The following is a 13,804-nucleotide window of genomic DNA, read 5'->3' as shown; positions in this document are numbered from 1 at the left end:
ACGTCCTAATGTCCGTAGGAAGGGAAGGAGCCAGTGGCGGTTCGTCGGGGGAGGGAAGGGAGGAACGTCCTCCTCACATTTTCTTCTTTTGAAAATAAATAACCAAATGAAATATGTGACCTGAAATTCAAGGAAGATTCGATAATTTTTAAGTTCACAGATATAAGAAAACCTCGGTTGATCGAGTTTTAAACGATGCACGCTCATGTGCTGCTACAAAACTGTGAGGAAGATGCGAATTGTTTGTTTGGAGGAAAGTAAATCCATTCATCCTTTACTGCAGTTAGTACACATAGACAACAGCGCACTAGCGGCCAGAGAAAGAAGCAGAGTTTTAAAGCGAGTAAATGAACGGAGAGGGAGGAGATCCTCCTCTGAATCAGCGCATGGGCGGGAAATAGAAACCGACTAATCATGCAGCAAGCTCGCTACCGCTGCCATCTAACGATCTTGCATTCAACCAGACTATAATACATCTAGTAGGAGGCACAATAAAAACAGTTTTAACGCAACGCTATGAAAGACACCATATAAACTTTTTTTTTAAATTATAAATCAAAAATATTATTCATTGCACTTTATATAAGCTACTATCCATGGTTTGAAACTTTCAAGGATATTTGAAAGTTAAAGTCGGGTTTATATAAAACAAAGAAGAAGTAGTTCTACGTTAGTATCGCAGATCTTTTTGGCCCCTGAAATTCACTCCCATTCATTGTGTACTAGACAGGGCAACAGCCAAATTGTCAGTTTTGTGAAAATATATTTTAAATTGAAAGTAGGTACTCCAAACTACATCATTTTTAACATAAAAAAATAATTGGCCACCGACAACTTTGAACAATAATCATGGTAGTATGACTTTACAAGAACTGATATTATTCAAAAGCATGTGATACTGAACTTGTAAAATATACATGTGGCAACACAGATCACGTGGGTGAGTGCAGTGTTCTCGCTTTCCTCAGATTATTTCCCATTCCCATTTCCGCGGTTCCGATTACGTGTTAGTAACTACAGTCTCTTCCAACACGTGTGATGCTGTAGTGTGTTCGAGAAATGCTGCGAGGTGAATTTCCTTGTAATTGTTAATTTGTGCAATTATTCAACAATGAATGGAAGTGAAAACATTATATATTTTGGAAAATTTAGGAAACTCAGTTTACAAGAACAGATTATTGCTATACAGAAGGGAAGGCCACCCCAACACTACCTGGTCTTACATGTGTGCATGTTGGCTAATTTGTAGCTTGTTTCATTCAAGAAAGTATCATTTCGTCCTGTTACCTTCTTTCCTCCTCTTAAGAAATACGCAGGAGCCGCCACTGGAAGGAGCGTTATCACACAAGTTACTTTGGTCCATTGCCTAACTGCTCATAATATTTGTATTCGGCTGTGACTCATAGTATTATTACAGTAAGCATTTGAAATTTTGTTGTCTTTTGTTCCACCGTATTCCGGAACGGATGTCCATACTCAGTGCAGCGAAAGGTGTATCTGTAATTTACGTTGAAATATAAAAGCGACGCTATATTAATATCTTTACAAAGGATACTGAAGAATAAACAGCATCAATTTAAATTGTTTCTAAGTTCTAATTTAAAATTTAATATAGTAACGAAAATAACTGTAACCTAGAAGTTAGCAAAGGGATCTGTGATCCGAGACTGAGTTAGGCGTGGTTTCGAATTCCGCTTTGTCAAATAATTGCCTGGACTTTTTCCGAGCTTCATTCCTTCTGTAATACTAATGTCATTTTCATGACGAAACCTCGGAATTATTTATGGTGTGACCAAAACTACTTCCGACTTGACAGCTTACAGAGAAGGGAGAGCAATGTTGTTATGTTGTCCATCTTACGTGTAAGCGAGCGCGCTGCCGATAGAGTGCAATACCGAACAGCTGACATAAACATATACATTGTTGAATACTATGCATTAAAATTAGTGTACATTATATTTTAGTATTAGTAGTGGTGGTAGTGGTCTTTAATGTAGTGTAATATTGTTAGAAAAGCGTTGAATGTACTGTAAACTTAAAATAAGTTTAAATTTAATACGATACCTTTACTTTTATGAGTGGCAGTATTCGTCCATGTATAATATAGTTAAAAAGCATCTTGTTGGAAAGCATTTATATTTGCTATACTTTTCTCCACTTTTCCCTTTTCCGCGGAGTTTCAAATCTTGAGGGCCTTGCGTCATCTTCATCTTTCTTTTCCAATACCGATAACAGTGCTCTTATTAATTTTAACACAAGCAGCAGTTCTCTTTACAACTTGCGCCAAATGTAAAAGAGGCTCGCCATTAACATTTTTTCTCTCAAAACACTCTCTTACGTTACACATCTCTTGCGCTTGACTCTTTAACGGGGCACTTTGTACAATATTCTTTTTTCTCCGCCTGTCTTTCCTTCCTTCCTTCCGACATTGCACAAGTCACCTGTTTATAAACTCTCGCAGAAACTAGAAAACACACACTAGTCACACACTTCACCAATGACAACGAAGGTAATACGTGTAATATAATTTAAACACAATAAGTATCGATACACTAAAACAATAATAAAACCAAACAATATTTTAATTCACAGAACTCACGCGCTAACTAGCCAACTCAAAGTCATTCCGGGCAACTTGTGAACATAGACTCGGCAACACCGTCTCGATACCATGGTTACGCGTCTCTTATGATTGGTTGATTTGAATGGTTGCCATGGTAACATACTAAAGGCGCCATTTGTCAGGTCGGAAGTAGTTTTGGAAACACCATAGTAAAAACTCCATCTGGCTGTCACCTATTTCATCCATACTAGATAACTTCTCAGTCGAAGAGTGTTGTTAACTAACTGATAAAATATAAGATAATGGCTATTGTAAAAATTGCCGTAATATCTAGATGTATTATTTAACTTTCCGACCATCTCACCATCTTTAAATCCACTCAAATTTCTTGCAGAATTTAAATCCGAAATTAACAACCTCTTATTTATTTCTGTGACCGGTTTTGTACCTACTCCGTAGAGCAGTGGTTCCCAAACTTTCTGAAGGCGTGAACCACTTTTGGGCAAAACGTTTTTTTGCGACCCCTTCCCCCACTACCGTAATGGTTCTTGAATCCATTCGCAAAATAAAAGTCCCTGTGAAATTTCAAACAACTATAAGTTTACTCAAAATCACTGAATACCACCCAAAGTACAAATTAAAAATAAATAAATGAGAAATAATAATAATAATAATAATAATAATAATAATAATAATAATAATAATAACAATAATAATAATGTTTTATTTTTTCTGGCAGAGTTAAGGTCGTGAGTTCTTCTCTTCCATTCAATTGCTTTTTTAATATTTTGCGAAAAAATTCAAAATAATTACAACAGTCAGAGTTGGATACTGAATCCGTTTATAGGCAGTTACGTTCAAATGGCTTAATTAAAAAAAAAACTCACTAAAACATAGGGCCTTTCTTCGCACAGGATAGATCAGTTTTGCATCAAACGGAAACTACGAGTTTTCAAAAGGAACTTGATAACATTTGCAACCTCGTATTTATGTTAAATAAGTTTCTCGTCTATGATTGCCATCAAAACAAAAGCGAGAAATTGAAATTGCTATCACCGTGTGTGTAGTATGGAATACTTAGTCCATATTCGAGAAGCTACTTTTTGATTATTTTTTACTTACTACTGAAAATGGTTTCTTATTTTTATGTTAAACGTTGATTATTTTTGTGTTTATAAATACAAAATTAATGTATGTTAATAAGGTGTTTTTTTATTTATTTTGTAAATCACCAGCAACCCTTCTAAGCTCTTTACACGACCCCCACTTTGGGAAACACTGCAGTACAGAGGACATGAGGGTTCCCTGACCGAACGATGATGTTGCTGTTGGGCATGAAGAACGATTATCATAAATGTGATAAGATATTTTGGCTAATATTTGCATCTTGTGGTGCTTTAGTGAGATGGATGGATGGATGGGCGGATGGACGGACGAACGGACGGACAAAACGATAGACAAACGAAATTGTGATAAATTTCGTTCTGGAAAATCACGAAATATTCGCATCAGTTCTTGTTCTGCTGAAATTATTATTTTCTTTCACTCTACAGGAATTATTCTGAATGCTGCAATAAATAAATGTCAATGGAAATATTCCAATACATTGAAGAAGAAATTTGGAGAACGTACTTTAAAAGGATAATTCAAATTATTTTATATAAAAATGGTTTCTGCTATAGAAAAATGTAGAGCTACAATAGGGTTAATTGACAGTAAAAGGGCCTATCCAAGTCCATCCAATAATGAAAGAGTTGCGAGGCAAGACGTTTCGAAGTGATCATAAGGTGAAAATCACGTGTTTCATTAATCTGTTGAAGCAGGCGAGAAAAGTGTAGGGGAGAGTCGGGTAGTATCGGACATCGGGTAATATCGGACAGTGCGTTTCTTTCATCTATCACCATATGGTAGTACCTGAATGACATGGTTACGTTTCTCTATGCGACATCACAGAAGCGTAACCATGTCAATCAGGTACTATCATCGTGTGGTAGAGGAAAGAAACTCACTGTCCGATATTACCCGATGTCCGATACTACCCGACTCTCCCCTACTGATTCCCAAGAATAAACTTTATAATGAAGATATTAAGATACCACTCCAAGGGGATATTTGAAGAACGTATTTAGAAAGAAACGTTCAGATTTTTTTTTTCATAAAAGTATAAAAGTAATTTCTGCTCTAGAAAAATGAAAAGCGAGATTAAGCTGAACTGAGAGTGAGAATGTTCATCGAAATCTATGTAGCGATTTTGGGCACTTCCAATAACGCAAAGGAGTTTTAAGGTAAGGAATTTCGAAATGATCAATGAGTCAATATAGCCCTATTTATTATCCTGTTGAAACAGGCGAAAAATATCGTACATGTGTTTGGGAAATGAATAGATATCTGTAAGAAGAGCACCGTTTCTCAATAATTCTGCTTCAAAACTGAAATATTCATATTCTTTCCCAAGAAGAGATTTGAATAACAAACTCAGAAAGAGAAGTTCACATTCTATCCCAGAAAAATGGTTTCTTCTTTCCTTCTACAGGAAAATGAAAGACCAAATAAGGCTGAAGTGGCAGTGAAAGCCCTCCACGCATATTAATTTTACGATTTTTTGGGCATTTTCAATAATGCAAATATACCTGAAGAAAGAGATCTCAAAGTATTCAAGAGGTAAAGGCACTATTCTTCTACAGCAGAGCAAAAATACTGTGCAGAATATTTCTTTGAGAAGTGGATTTCTGTCTCCAGTAATGTGTCACTTCTTAAGACATCTAATTACTATTTATATTATTTTATTACTATTATTATTACTACTACTAATTATTATTATTATTATTATTATTATTATTATTATTATTATTATTATTATTATCCACTTCAAATATCGAACTTTTAGCTCGTTTTCTTCTGACTCGTGTGAGAATTTGAATCAACAGCGTGCATTCGCAGTTTTGAAAACTTTTATAAACCGTTATTTACAACACATCATAAACATCAGATGATCAAAATACATTTCAAATGAACATATTTGGATTACTAATCAAATGCCAATTTTGGTTAAGATTAAAAGAGGTAATGGAAATGGATTGGTCACGCACTGGAAAAAAGAGAAGAATATAGAGAGAAGATAGCATTGGACTTGAATCCACAAGGAGCCAGCAAGAGAGGTCGTCCAAAAGGTAGAAGAAAAAGCTCGTGAATGATGAAGCTGCTAAGTGGGATAGTTGTGGAGAGAGGTTGCATACTAGCAAACCGAAGAAAGCAGAAAATGTTTCATGGATGTCCTAGTTTCTTGTGGAAGCAAGAACAATAATGCCAAGTCTGTAAATTTGCAAGTGACTGAGAGCTCTGGTCATACAGCATGCATGCATGCATGCATACATACATACATACATACATACATACATACATACATACATACAGTGTTCTGCCAAATGGCAGGTCTTTCATTGCAAACCCAGCATTCTCCAGTCTTTCCTATTTTCTGCCTTCCTCTTAGTTTCCGCGTATCTTAATGTCGTCTACCATATGATACCTTCTTCTGCCACTAACTCTTCTCCCGTTCACCATTCCATTGAGTGCATCCTTCAGCAGGCAGTTTCTTCTCAGCCACTGACCCTACCAATTCCTTTTTCCTCTTCTTGATTAGTTTCATTCTGTCGTCATCCACTCTTTTCAACACAGCTTCATTTCTTTTCTGTCTATCCATTTCACACGCTCCATTCTTCTCCATATCCACATTTCAAATGCTGCTATTCGCTTCTCTTCACTTCGTCGTAATGTCAATGTTTCTGCCCTATACAATGTCACACTCCACACAAAGCACTTCACTAAGGTCTTCCTTACTTTTTTCCCAGAAGTACGCAAAAATGCTTCTTTTCCTATTAAAAGCTTCCTTTCCCATTGCTATCCTCCTTTTGACTTCCTGGCAGCAGCTCATGTTACTGCTTGTAACTCTGGCCATATTGATAGCATATTTAATTTAATTTACACTTTATTAATCGTTCACAAATATAGTACATACACTGAATAATTAAAGGAATCTATACACAATTAATAATTTCACACAAATATACAATTTTATAACGTAATTTCTATAATTGTAATATTTAATTTATGTTGTCTTATCCTGCACTTACGTCCAGTTGTAGTGCAAGATTCAACTACTCTAGTTTATTGCAAACCTTAATATTTAGGCCTACTTGCTTAAGTTGTAATTCTCGTTTAACTCCACAATGTGCAGCCAGTATATATAAATCATTCATTATGCTATTTCCTTCCATTCCTCCTTCACAACAGAAATATTTATACAGTTCGTCTAAGCCCTCTCTAGTTGGCAAGCCTTCATTTCTTAATTTAATTTCACAGTATTCTTTTGACATACCTTCAAAACTAATAAATTTAGAAATAAAAAATATTATTAAGTAATTTCTAAACTAAGTCCAAGATGCTATTATCAGTTAGTTTTGAAAATGCGTATCTGCCAAGTTTGAATTTGTTTGTTAATTCCGTGACTCTACTATTAAATTAATAACTCCTTTCTTTTATTTATTATTTTAGCTACTTTATCTGGAATTTTTGTTTCTGTATATCTATTCATTATAAAGAGATGCTGGCTTGCCTCTAATTTCTCCTTACTGCATCACTTGATTCTTTCTTCATTGCACAATTCTATACAGAGTCATTCAGACAACTCGTTACAGTCATCTATTTCGGAATCTAGTGCATTAAAACTTTCGAGACAAAACTTTCACTTGAGCTTGATTTCATCAATCAGTCCTAACAGGAAGTAGGGTCAGTGGCGTATTACTTTGAAATTTCAAATGGGAGTCGGTGTCAAATAGGGTACCATTTGATAGAGTCTTCAAAACAAACAACTTTCATAGGAAACGTTTTTATGAATTCCTACTCTTTCAATGAAAAAACGTGCGAAAAAACAGTGTCATCAATATTGAGAAATGTTACAATACGAAAATGTAAACAAGACAATTAATGTTGACAGATGTTACTGAAAGACTGGACAATGCCATTAACTTTTACAAATGTTCAAACTGTCTGCCGTTCTAAGCAGCATACACCCGTACTCTTCTTCTAACACTGTCAGTGACTCCTAACACTTCACCGTGGTCAAGTGACTGGAAGGGCTCTCGGATTCGCTGTTTCATGTCATCTCTTGTTGTGGAACGGTCTTGATACACGATGTTTTTTAACCTTCCCCAAAGGTAGAAATCCAAAGGATTCAAGTCAGGAGATCTTGCTGGCCATGCCACAGGACCGCATAAGCTTGTAGTACGTAGGAGGTATTTGTAATCATTCTGAACTTTTAGGTACTTATTTTATTAGTTACAAGAGTAATTGCAAACCTAGAAAAATCTACATACGCAGGTACAGAGAAAACAAAACACTTCCTTCTTATTGTACATTGTTGGGCAAGGCCACCTGAGTTTATTACCTGGATAAGTGCAGTGTACATGTAGACCTGGCAGTAGATATTGTACTGCGATGACTAAAGAAAACACTGCTGAGCGAGCAAAGGGGAAGGGGTAGTTTACTTCTATTCACCCCTCGACGGTGGTGCCGGTCTACATTCAGCCAGGTAATTGTGCATGTGTAATATGTCAACATTAAATGTACTTGTCTAGTTTACATTTTCTTCTCGTAACGTTTCTCAGTATTAATAACATTACCTTTTGGTACATTTTCTCATTGAAAGTGTAGGAATTGATAAAAACGTTTCCTATAAAAGTTGTTTGTTTTGAAAATCTCTATCAAATGGTACCCTATTTAACCCCGACTCCCATTTGAAATTTTAAAGTGATACGCCACTCACACTACTTCCTGTTAAGGCTGATTGATGAAATGAAGCTCAAGTGAAAGTTCACATGCTTTAGTTACAATTTTTTTGTCTCGAAAATTTTAATGCACTAGATTCCGAAATAAATTACTGTTACGGGTGGTCTAAATCACCCTGTATATTGATATCATATTAGAGGACATTGCCGAAGACAACACAGAATAAACAGAATTTTAGCTTTCATATCTTTGTCTATACCAAACACAACTAATAAGAAGTATGTTATGATGAATACAATATTCAGTGACTCGGGGTCATTTTATTTCACCTGATACGAGGACGACAACCATTGCTGTGCTATGTGTCCTTATAACTAGCTGGACCTGCAGTAATGGGGAGGAGAATTGATAAGAAATGAATAAACGGAATAATAAAATAATCTTGGCTTGTAGCTGCATCCCCAGAGGCACGGCATTCTCCAGGATCGATGATGATATCCACATGGGGGGAGGAGCCCGTGTCTGAGCGACCCTCTGGTTCTCGGCGTCATCTGACAGTTCTTCGTTTTTATCCATCTTTCATATTCTCTTTTGTCTTCTTGTCCTGGTCGAGTCGCCTCCACCCCTGCATCACAAACTAAAAAGAGTACTCTCTACGCCTCACTTACGGACAACAAAAGAGAGCTTCACAAGTGTTGCTGTAATTGTTTGGACCTTCCATCACATAAATTGGCAGCATCTTGGACATGACAAGGTGCCCTACTTCTGTCACTTATTCGCGTTTGCATCTATTACGCCTTTTTCTACTTTTCTTTAAATGCTACCTACGCTCATAGAGAATGTTGCGTAATATATTTTTAATGAATTCCAATGACGACCAGCGATAAATACAGGTAACTGAATACAACTAAGTTTAAGGAGTATTATTTTGAGAAAATCAACTCCTTATGTAGATGAAATTATTGGGGATCATCAGTGTGGTTTTAGGCGTAATAGATCAACTATTGATCAGATATTTTGTATTCGACAGATATTGGAGAAAAAAGGGAGTATAAGGGTACAGTGCATCAGTTATTCATAGATTTCAAAAAAGGTATATGACTCGGTTAAGAGAGAAGTTTTATATGATATTCTTATTGAATTTGGTATTCCCAAGGAACTAGTTCGATTAATTAAAATGTGTCTCTGAAACGTACAGAAGAGTCTGTATAGGTCAGTTTCTGTCAGATGCGTTTCCAATTCACTGTGGGCTAAAGCAAGGAGATGCACTATCACCTTACTTTTTAACTTTGCTCTAGAGTATGCCATTAGGACAATCCAGGATAACAGACAGGGTTTGGAATTAAACGGGTTACATCAGCTGCTTGTCTATGCGGACGACGTGAATATGTTAGGAGAAAATCCACGAACGATTAAGGAAAACACGGGAATTTGATTTGAAGCAAATAAAGAGATAGTTTGGAAGTAAATGCCGAAAAGACAAAGTATATGATTATGTCTCGTGACCAGAATATTGTACGAAATGGAAATATGATAATTGAAAATTTATCCTTTGAAGAGGTGGAAAATTTCAAATACCTGGGAGCAGCAGTAACAAATATAAATGATACTCGGGAGGAAATTAAACACAGAATAAATTTAATATGGGAAATGCCTGTTATTATTCGGTTGAGAAGCTTTTATCATCCAGTCCGTTGTCTAAGAATCTTAAAGTTAGAATTTAAAAACAATTATATTACCGGTTGTTCTATATGGTTGTGAAGCTTGGACTCTCAATTTGAGAGAGGAACATAGGTTAAGGGTGTTTGAGAATAAGGTTCTTAGGAAAATATTTGGGGCTAAGAGGGATGAAGTTGCAGGAGAACGGAGAAATTTACACAACACAGAACTGCACGCATTGTATTCTTCACCTGACATAATTAGGAACATTAAATCCAGACGTTTGAGATGGGCAGGGCACGTAGCATGTATGGGCGAATCCAGAAATGCCTATAGAGTGTTAGTTGGGAGACCGGAGGGAAAAAGACCTTTGGGGAGGCCGAGACGTAGATGGGAGGATAATATTGAAATGGATTTGAGGGAGGTGGGATATGATGATAGAGACTGGATTAATCTTGCTCAGGATAAGTACCACGGGCGGGCTTATCTGAGGGCGGCAATGAATCTCCGGGTTCCTTAAGAGCCAGTAAGTAAGTAAGTAAGTAAGTAAGTAAGTAAGGAGTACAGATGGAATATGAATTTTAAAAAGTTTTAATTTATTGCATTTACATGTGAATCGGGGATTGCAGAAACAGCACATGTCACTATTTGTGGCGAAATGAGGTTATTCGAGTTTCATGGGCTGTTGATATAGGGCTATCATTCAGTATAGCCGTCTCACATTTGGAGACCTGTGAAATCCTGGAAGCGCGCAGAAACAACTCATGCCAAAGACATGTGCCGACACATTGGTTCCGATTCCAGACAGACATCTACGACACAAGGATACAAAAATTGATCCCACTGAATGACAAATGTCTCAATTTTGGTGGTGAATACTTTGAAAAATAACTCAACATTTACTATATCTGTTCCAATAAAACTTTCCATGAAATTTTGTTCTCTACCTGTAAACGGCCCCAGGGAAACTTACTTTAAGGCCTTGTAAATTGCACTCGAATGACCAAAATTTGTGTAAGCACTTCTTTTGACATTATTAAAATGATGGAAAAAAAAACATTAATTTTTTATTTGCCCCCCCCCCCGAGAATGTTTGCTTGTAAGTACAAAGGAGAATAAGGAGAATACCTTCTTCATTGGAGTATCCAGACAAAATCGTGCCAATTCAAAGAGAGAAGCTTAATGATATACGCAAACTAATGCGTTACATACCACATGAATATCAAGAATTTTACAGCAATATTCTTCAGCGGACTATTGTGGAAAAATTAGTTTATTTATATGTTGAACTTATGTATTAAGTACACAGTAGGCCAATGCATATATTATGTCTCTAATTTGACAAATAAACTTCAGTTGAACTGAAATTATTATACTACAATTTTGATTCCTTGCAGAAACAGCACATGTCAAGTTAATATATATTGATTTATTTCATTAACAATTCATTACATTCCAATAAATTTGGTATAAAACGACACATCTATTAGGGTTCTGTCTGAAGAAGCCAGTATTATAACCAATGATGTGGTATACCACCAGTAATACCGTTTTTTGTATCTACTGAACAATTTAGTTTTCATGACATGTGCTGTTTCTGCAATCCCCGATTCAAATACATTTACGAGGAATCTATATTACGGTGTTCAACCGTATACTTCATTTTTCAATCGATTACTTAATAGGCCTACACAAGCAACAGTCACACACACGTTCCGATACAATTTATTTTCAGTACCTACTAACTGTTGGGATGTTTTGTAGAACTGGCTTCCCACGCTGCGGTCGGGAGAGCAGGAAGTCGGCCGGCGGCGGAATGATGCGTAGTTTCCTTGTAAAATGAGAGCACTGTACAAACAAATAAAGAGATGAACAAAAGAATGGATGTAAGGAGAGAACAATATTTTAACCACTTCCCTGATTAACCCGAGAACTCGGGTTGTTAACTTGTGTCAAAATTTATTAACCCGAGTTAACTCGTTTGAGTCCCATTTTCGCTGCTAAGGATTATATCCCGAATATATACGTTTCCATTCTTTCATTAACCTTTTTCTCACTAGATGGCTGCAGAAGTTAGTGATATTGCTATATCTGGTGGTGTGTTTTATACTTCTTCCTTGCGAGTGGAATTCTATGCTCATATAGCATTCACACACAGTAGTGAGTAGATGCTATTTAGTTTTGGCGGTTTCTGTTTGTGTTTAGTGTTTTGTGTAAAGATGGATCAAGTTAGTGATTCCGAAACTTTTGATCAGGAATATATTCCTGTAGAAGATTAGGAAATGAAACATCGGTATCAGAAGACGAAGTTACAGACCAACAAACAAATTCAGATCAGTTGATGTGGCGTCTTTTCGACAGTGGTTTCAATAGAAGACATCTGGCACCATTTCTTCTGCACCTCCGGGATCTCCATTCCCTGAAATTTTAACATTGTTTCTGATAACGATAATTCTCAATTTTTTAAAATTATTCTTTAATAATGACATCATCAATATTATATTCGAGGAGACGATTCGGCATGCTAATAAGTGTTCACAGAATGATGAAAATAATTCATGGTGGCCTACTACAGACTCTGAAATACGTGTACTTTTGGGCATAGTGATACTGCAGAACATTATTCACAAACCTGAAGAACAGCTGATGTACTGGTACAAATATTCAATGATTGCTACACCATTCTTCCCAAAACGCTCTCATATAGGAGAGCAGATACTACTGTCCGGAATGCAATGCCACTGTGCGTAATACGCTGCTTTCGAGTCTATCACACGACAAGCAACATTTAACGCCTTGATAACAGCACTGGTATTGTACCTCATAAATTAATCCATAAAAAAACATAAGTTGGTAAATAGTTCAGGAGAAAATCAAAGTGGGACACTACCAGAGCTGGAATCAAGGTGCACGAGATAACTCGGGATAATAATTCAGGTATGAATGTATGTCTATTTCATAGTGATTTTTAGGTATATAAGAAAATGAGTGATGTACAGTGATTCTGCAATATTAAATTATCTCTTTACGAAAATTAAAATTTGATACTTTTTTTCACAAAACTGGTAAAATATATAGTAAGGGAAGAGGTTAAAGTGAGAATGGCGGAAGAAGAAAGGCTAAATGAATCGTCCCCCCCCCCAAAAAAAGGGGCGGGCACAGGTCCAAAAAATTTGAAAATTGATATTTCAGGGAGAAAATGTTTTCAGAGTATTTTCTGTATGAAAAGGCATATGCCGCATCCATTGGTAGTTGAATAAATAGGAAATATTAAACTTGTTTTCTGAAGAGAGGTTCTAAGTCAAAGACTTGAAACTTTCTATTAGATTTTACAGGTTAGAAATCTTGAATACTTATAATGTTTTGGTAACTTATGAACACTTGTGTTCATTGTTGTGGCATAGACACATTGCATAAATTGTACTTTGTGTATTTGTTGTTTTATACTTGATGAAGAGGACGTAGAAACTGCACAACATAGTAATAAGATGGGATCAAATCTTCCAACAATATCAAACATTTCGTGATAACAGAGGTACAATCTCAAGATATTGGACTTTAAAACTTGGTGGCCACTTTTATATAAGAGGAACTGATTTCAGAGCAAACTGCATCAAGAGATATTTCTAGAGACAAAAATTTGCTTCTGATATTAGAAGTTCGATGCATTTTGGTATGATTCTGAGAAGCCAGGTCGCATCGTGAGATATACCACTGTTAATGGAGCTGTTATAAACAATTTCCAAGTTAATCAAGTAGAGAAAAGAATCCCTGTCCTCACCACCAAAATAGCTTCCC

Source organism: Periplaneta americana, chromosome 5 (genome assembly GCF_040183065.1).
Source record: "Periplaneta americana isolate PAMFEO1 chromosome 5, P.americana_PAMFEO1_priV1, whole genome shotgun sequence".
In the NCBI taxonomy this organism is placed as follows: Eukaryota; Metazoa; Arthropoda; class Insecta; order Blattodea; family Blattidae; genus Periplaneta; species Periplaneta americana.
Note: the sequence above shows the minus strand (reverse complement) of the source record.